Source organism: Protomyctophum parallelum (genome assembly GCF_964188405.1).
Source record: "Protomyctophum parallelum genome assembly, chromosome: 1".
NCBI classification, from domain to species: domain Eukaryota; kingdom Metazoa; phylum Chordata; class Actinopteri; order Myctophiformes; family Myctophidae; genus Protomyctophum; species Protomyctophum parallelum.
The window spans coordinates 52,398,622-52,405,843 of record NC_139697.1 but is presented as its reverse complement, the minus strand read 5'-3'; the positions used below and the strand labels follow the sequence as shown (position 1 = coordinate 52,405,843).

Here is a 7,222-nt window from a genome sequence, read left to right as displayed (position 1 = left end):
CCTACTCTTTGCTCTTAACTAAAAGCAGGCAAAGCAGACAAGGGCACATTTGAGGAGGATATCAGGAAAAGTGATTGGTGTTCCCAGAGTTAAACTCTTCAGAAAGAATGGTAGGTGGTTTACAGCTTTGCCAGAGGATGGATTATGTACACAGGCACATAATATGCCTCTAGTGGTAACTCGGCAGTGGAGTGAGGTAGTGTTGAAGTTTCGGTACTGGAATTTGGCACCTAAAACCTCAACTGGCAGCGGTGGGATTCGAACCCACGCCTCCAGGGGAGACTGCAAACTGAACGCAGCGCCTTAGACCGCTCGGCCACGCTACCACAATCTGTAAAGAAGTACTTAATAGTTAATAGTTTGTTGATTACTTTCAATACAAGCCATGTTTCCAACTCATCCTACTTTTCTATCGTTTGTGAAGTGAGTCGTAAATCATGATTTAAATAGCTTGTTCGTGGTCTAATACATGTGTATAAGGCATATTTATAAAGCAGTGTTGGCAGTGGTGGCATTTGAGGCCACAACTCCATAAAGACATAAACTACATGTATTTGCCATCAATAGGAAACATCATGAAATCGGAACGATTGCAGATTGACGTTGTGGTTAGTAAGTGCTGAGAACTAGAATACATGATTTGCCAATAGAGATAGCAGAGGATGGTTTCGATCCATCGACCTCTGGGTTATGGGCCCAGCACGCTTCCGCTGCGCCACTCTGCTCTGAGTTATTATGCTAGATGGAAGTGGAACCTATACAATCTCTATAGATTAGGTATTTATGCAGTGCAAATTGTTAGCCAAATGTACAGAATGTATAGTCAAGTGAAACCTGAGGGTAGACATCCATTACGAGCAAACTGATATTACGGTGAATTAATCTCCAGAGATTATTGACTTTCTTTCTCGCCCCCCGTAGTGGCCAAAAAGTCTGGGAACTCAGATTAGTTCCTTTCTGACTATAGCTCTTGGGCATCTGCAGAAGTCCCAGACATGTGAAACCAAAGTTTGCACATTTGTGGCAGTGGTGGGATTTGAACCCACGCCTCCAGAGAGACTGGAGCCTTAATCCAGCGCCTTAGACCACTCGGCCACACTACCCGGTATTACTGTGTTTAGCTGATGCCTACTCTTTGCTCTTAACTAAAAGCAGGCAAAGCAGACAAGGGCACATTTGAGGAGGATGTCAGGAAAAGTGATTGGTGTTCCCAGAGTTAAACTCTTCAGAAAGAATGGTAGGTGGTTTACAGCTTTGGCAGAGGATGGATTATGTACACAGGCACATAATATGCCTCTAGTGGTAACTCGGCAGTGGAGTGAGGTACATAGTGTTGAAGTTTCGGTACTGGAATTTGAAACCTAAAACCTCAACTGGCAGCGGTGGGATTCGAACCCACGCCTCCAGGGGAGACTGCGACCTGAACGCAGCGCCTTAGACCGCTCGGCCACGCTAACACAATCTGTAAAGAAGTACTTAATAGTTAATAGTTTGTTGATGACTTTCAATACAAGCCATGTTTCCAACTCATCCTACTTTTCTATCGTTTGTGAAGTGAGTCGTAAATCATGATTTAAATAGCTTGTTCGTGGTCTAATACATGTGTATAAGGCATATTTATAAAGCAGTGTTGGCAGTGGTGGCATTTGAGGCCACAACTCCATAAAGACATAAACTACATGTATTTGCCATCAATAGGAAACATCATGAAATCGGAACGATAGCAGCTTGACGTTGTGGTTACTAAGTGCTGAGAACTAGAATACATGATTTGCCAATAGAGATAGCAGAGGATGGTTTCGATCCATCGACCTCTGGGTTATGGGCCCAGCACGCTTCCGCTGCGCCACTCTGCTCTGAGTTATTATGCTAGATGGAAGTGGAACCTATACAATCTCTATAGATTAGGTATTTATGCAGTGCAAATTGTTAGCCAAATGTACAGAATGTATAGTCAAGTGAAACCTGAGGGTAGAGATCCATTACGAGCAAACTGATATTACAGTGAATTAATCTCCAGAGATTATTGACATTCTTTCTCGCCCCCCCTAGTGGCCAAAAAGTCTGGGAACTCCGATTAGTTCCTTTCTGACTATAGCTCTTGGGCATCTGCAGAAGTCCCAGACATGTGAAACCAAAGTTTGCACATTTGTGGCAGTGGTGGGATTTGAACCCACGCCTCCAGAGAGACTGGAGCCTTAATCCAGCGCCTTAGACCACTCGGCCACACTACCCGGTATTACTGTGTTTAGCTGATGCCTACTCTTTGCTCTTAACTAAAAGCAGGCAAAGCAGACAAGGGCACATTTGAGGAGGATGTCAGGAAAAGTGATTGGTGTTCCCAGAGTTAAACTCTTCAGAAAGAATGGTAGGTGGTTTACAGCTTTGGCAGAGGATGGATTATGTACACAGGCACATAATATGCCTCTAGTGGTAACTCGGCAGTGGAGTGAGGTAGTGTTGAAGTTTCGGTACTGGAATTTGGCACCTAAAACCTCAACTGGCAGCGGTGGGATTCGAACCCACGCCTCCAGGGGAGACTGCGACCTGAACGCAGCGCCTTAGACCGCTCGGCCACGCTACCACAATCTGTAAAGAAGTACTTAATAGTTAATAGTTTGTTGATGACTTTCAATACAAGCCATGTTTCCAACTCATCCTACTTTTCTATCGTTTGTGAAGTGAGTCGTAAATCATGATTTAAATAGCTTGTTCGTGGTCTAATACATGTGTATAAGGCATATTTATAAAGCAGTGTTGGCAGTGGTGGCATTTGAGGCCACAACTCCATAAAGACATAAACTACATGTATTTGCCATCAATAGGAAACATCATGAAATCGGAACGATTGCAGATTGACGTTGTAGTTAGTAAGTGCTGAGAACTAGAATACATGATTTGCCAATAGAGATAGCAGAGGATGGTTTCGATCCATCGACCTCTGGGTTATGGGCCCAGCACGCTTCCGCTGCGCCACTCTGCTCTGAGTTATTATGCTAGATGGAAGTGGAACCTATACAATCTCTATAGATTAGGTATTTATGCAGTGCAAATTGTTAGCCAAATGTACAGAATGTATAGTCAAGTGAAACCTGAGGGTAGACATCCATTACGAGCAAACTGATATTACGGTGAATTAATCTCCAGAGATTATTGACTTTCTTTCTCACCCCCGTAGTGGCCAAAAAGTCTGGGAACTCAGATTAGTTCCTTTCTGACTATAGCTCTTGGGCATCTGCAGAAGTCCCAGACATGTGAAACCAAAGTTTGCACATTTGTGGCAGTGGTGGGATTTGAACCCACGCCTCCAGAGAGACTGGAGCCTTAAGCCAGCGCCTTAGACCGCTCGGCCACGCTACCACAATCTGTAAAGAAGTACTTAATAGTTAATAGTTTGTTGATGACTTTCAATACAAGCCATGTTTCCAACTCATCCTACTTTTCTATCGTTTGTGAAGTGAGTTGTAAATCGTCGCTGTCTGATGAAAAACACGTATGTCCATTTTTTATGATTTTCACTTTTTGCTATAGTTGGAAAATAGCCGTTCTGCTCTCTCTACTGGTCTCAGTTGATGTGTTAATGGCCAATGAAAAGGTGTTTTATTTAACAATCTATTTAACACGCATCACCATTGGATGTTCAACCTGTCCATCACATCGCGTATGTAAGGGGAGTGGAGATACGCTGAACCAAAACTCCCCATTGGACGTGGGACCTGTCCATCACATCGCGTATCCAAAGGGGTGTGGAGATACGCTGAAACAATCATTCCCATTGGATGTTCAACCTGTCCATCACACCGCACGTATTGAACCGCGGGAGAAAAAGGGGCGAAACTTTTCACATACACAGGATAGCTTACTTTTGCGGACACGGAATTTGACATTTTTACAAGTACAAGTACCACCAAAAGTGTTTTTTGACAACTGTATGTTAGGTTATGCTAACGACCATGTTCACGATTGTCCTAGACTTCATGTGAATTGTTATTTTTGTTAAACATAGCCACGTTTGGGACCTCAACCCCCTATTTTAGCTCCGGAGCTAATGGACACTGATTTCCTCAACGCTGTAATCTACTTTTCAGTATTATATTTCACATCGATGATGTATTCAATGGAGGAGCTGTGTGCCATAGTTAACGTCAAGTGTGTCAGGGGCAGACATGATAAAGCAGAGGCTGCAGAGAGCAGTGAAAGCAGCGAGGAAGGTAGTATTCAGTGTAATGTTAACATGTTTTTTATTTATCCCCCCCCCCCCCCCCAAGATGATCAGGTTGAGGTGCCAACTTATTAATTAATTTGGAAATAAAAATCATGAATGACAACAAATAGCTGATTTATTCAGTGTACTAATATTTTAAACTGTATCTTTCCAAGAAGATGCACTTGTATGTGACCAAGTGGATTCTGAAGGTGCTGGGTCTGCTGTTAAATCTGTAAATGAAGGTAGGTCGTGTGTTTTTGCCCATTACAATGTACATTATGTGTTATTTACCTTAAAGGACCACTTTTCAACCTATCTTCATAGGTCTTCACTAATAATCATGATAGAATGGCATTTTTTTAAACATAAATGGACATATCTGCTGTATATCATCACAATAATGTCAACTTATATCATTCATGTGAGATCAACCACATTTATTTTCTTCAGAAGCGACTATGGAGGACTCATCAATTGGGGAGATGGAAGGTTTGACACACTCACTCACACTCTCTCACACACACACACACACACACACACACACACACACACACACACACACACACACACACACACACACACACACACGGGGGGGGGGGGGGGGGGGGCTAACCACATTTGTTTTCTTGTTTTTCTTCAGAAGCAGCTGTGGAAGACTCATCAATTGGGGAAGGGGAGATGGAAGGTTTGACACACACACACACACACACACACACACACACACACACACACACACACACACACACACACACACACACACAGGGCTAGTCATGGCTGGGGGGGGGTCAGTGTTTCCTAGCTGACCGGTGCAAAGACTCACCAAGTAAGGTTTGTGGTAAAATGAGGATTAAGAGCAATTGCATTCATTGTACATTGTGTTCGTCTTTATTTTTTGTTTTATCAGATGTGCTTGATTCATCATGGACACTTCAATTAGAGCTGGATAATTCTCCTGGTGCTGATGAATCCAGAGGTATTATTATTATTTATTTAGAGCCTTATTCTGTACACACACATGATGCACAATACATCATGTGATGCTTTGCAATATTGTGAACGCAAAGCAATGCATGATGAGAGAGAGGGAACATTTGATTGGTATTATTAGCCTTTATGTAAAATGCCAGAGGTGATGTGAATGCTGCATGTTAGCTAGTTGGAATTTTGTCTCTCACAGACAAACATACATTCAAGAGGGAGAGAGAGAGACCCTCACTCACACTTGAATATTTATTTTCTGTTCAGGAGAAGAAGTTGAGCATCACTCAAATGTGGAGGATGAAGACGGAGTTGAGGACGACTTCTCAAGTGGGGGAGAAGAAGGTTTGTGGAACACTAGGCTTAAGTTAGCCAGAGCAAGAAATGCAAAATGCTGGCAACACTGAATTATGTCAACATTGCATTCAGTTTTTGTTCCTCTTTCTTTCCCAGATCCACTTGATCGAACCTGGACACCTGAACTTGACCATAATGGTGATTCTCCAGGTGAATCTGAATCTGGAAATGAAGGTATTATCATTATTAATATGGACACATTGATGCACATGTGTGTAATGTGGTATTGTGCATGTTGGCTATTTATGCTTCGTTCAACTACACATCCATAAATGCACACGAGGGGCTCCACACACATACAGAGAGAGGGAGAGAGACTCGCACACTTAACAGTCTGATTTTTTTTGTAACCATATTTAGGAGCTGAGATGGAAGAGGACTCCTCATGTGGTGATGCTGGTCTGGGGAGGAAGAGGAGAAATCCAGACAACTGGAAGAGCAACATCCAGAAGAGGAGGAGAATGAGTGGCAAGTCATATCTTGGGAGGAAGAATCGAGAGTCTGTGTTAAAGGAGGAAAGAAAAATGGGTGTGTCATGCCAGTCTGCAGCCTGCCACAAGTCCACTAAACTGCACTGCAGGGAAGTAGAGGAGTCGAAGCGAGAAGAGATCTTCAAGTACTTCTGGGAGGAATTAGACTGGCGTGAGAGGAAGATTTATGTTAAGTCATTGGTAGAGGTGAGCAGTGTAAAGCGACGGAGGACAGAATCAGAGAAATCCAGGAGGTCGGCAACCATTTTCTATCACCTTGTAGTAGATGGTAGAAGACTCAGAGTGTGCCAGCGCATGTTCCTGTCAACCCTAGGCTTGAAGCAGTGGTCTCTTTTGAAGTGGATAGGAAGAAGAGGGAAAAGTCCTACAAAGGAAGATAAGAAGAAGAGGGTGACTGTAAGGAGAGAGGAGGTGGAGTTCTTGAAGACCTTCCTTCTGGACCTTCCAAAAGTTCCCTCACACTACTGTAGGTCCTCATCCTCTAAGATGTACCTGGAGCCTGTGTTCAAGTCCATCAATCACCTCCATGCAGAGTATACTCATTCCAGTGCAGAGAATGGCATCCAGGCTCTGTCAAGGCAAGTGTTCACCAGAATGTTTAAGGACTTAAATCTGTCTCTTTTTCACCCAAAGAAAGACCAGTGCGATACTTGCTGTGCATTCAAAGCTGGGAACATTGACGCTGCCGCGTGGAAGGAGCACTGCACCAAAAAGGACACTGCACGAGCCATGAAGCAGAAGGACAAAGAAGAGGCAGGTGAGAAGACCTTGGTGACATGCATGGATCTACAGGGGCTCCTGCTCTGCCCCAAGCTACAAGCCTCATCCCTCTATTTCAAGACCAAGCTCTGTGTCCATAACTTCACCGTTTATGACATGACTTCACATGATGCATCAAATTACTTATGGCACGAGGGTGAAGCTGGTGTCTCTGCCAACGAGTTTGCTTCATGCATCGTGCACTTTCTCAAAGAACATCCCTCGTATGAAGAGTACATCCTGTGGAGTGATGGATGTGGCTACCAGAATCGGAACATGCTCCTGAGCAATGCCCTCCTCAAGTTTGCAACTGAGACACAGAAGATGGTGACACAGAAGTTCCTAGAAAGAGGTCACACACAGATGGAGTGCGACTCTGTGCATAGTGTGATTGAGAGAAGACTGAGGAACAGAGACATCAGCGTTCCGG

General features: G+C 43.7%; 1 long non-coding RNA gene across 1 annotated transcript; it reads left to right on the top strand.

The window, feature by feature from the left end:
* The first annotated feature begins 5,480 nt into the window (after positions 1 to 5,480).
* On the top strand, positions 5,481 to 6,680 carry LOC310855855. The gene is made up of 3 exons (XR_014569032.1): positions 5,481 to 5,530; positions 5,639 to 5,716; positions 5,903 to 6,680. It is a non-coding gene; the product is annotated as an uncharacterized lncRNA (long non-coding RNA).
* Positions 6,681 to 7,222: the final 542 nt, after the last annotated feature.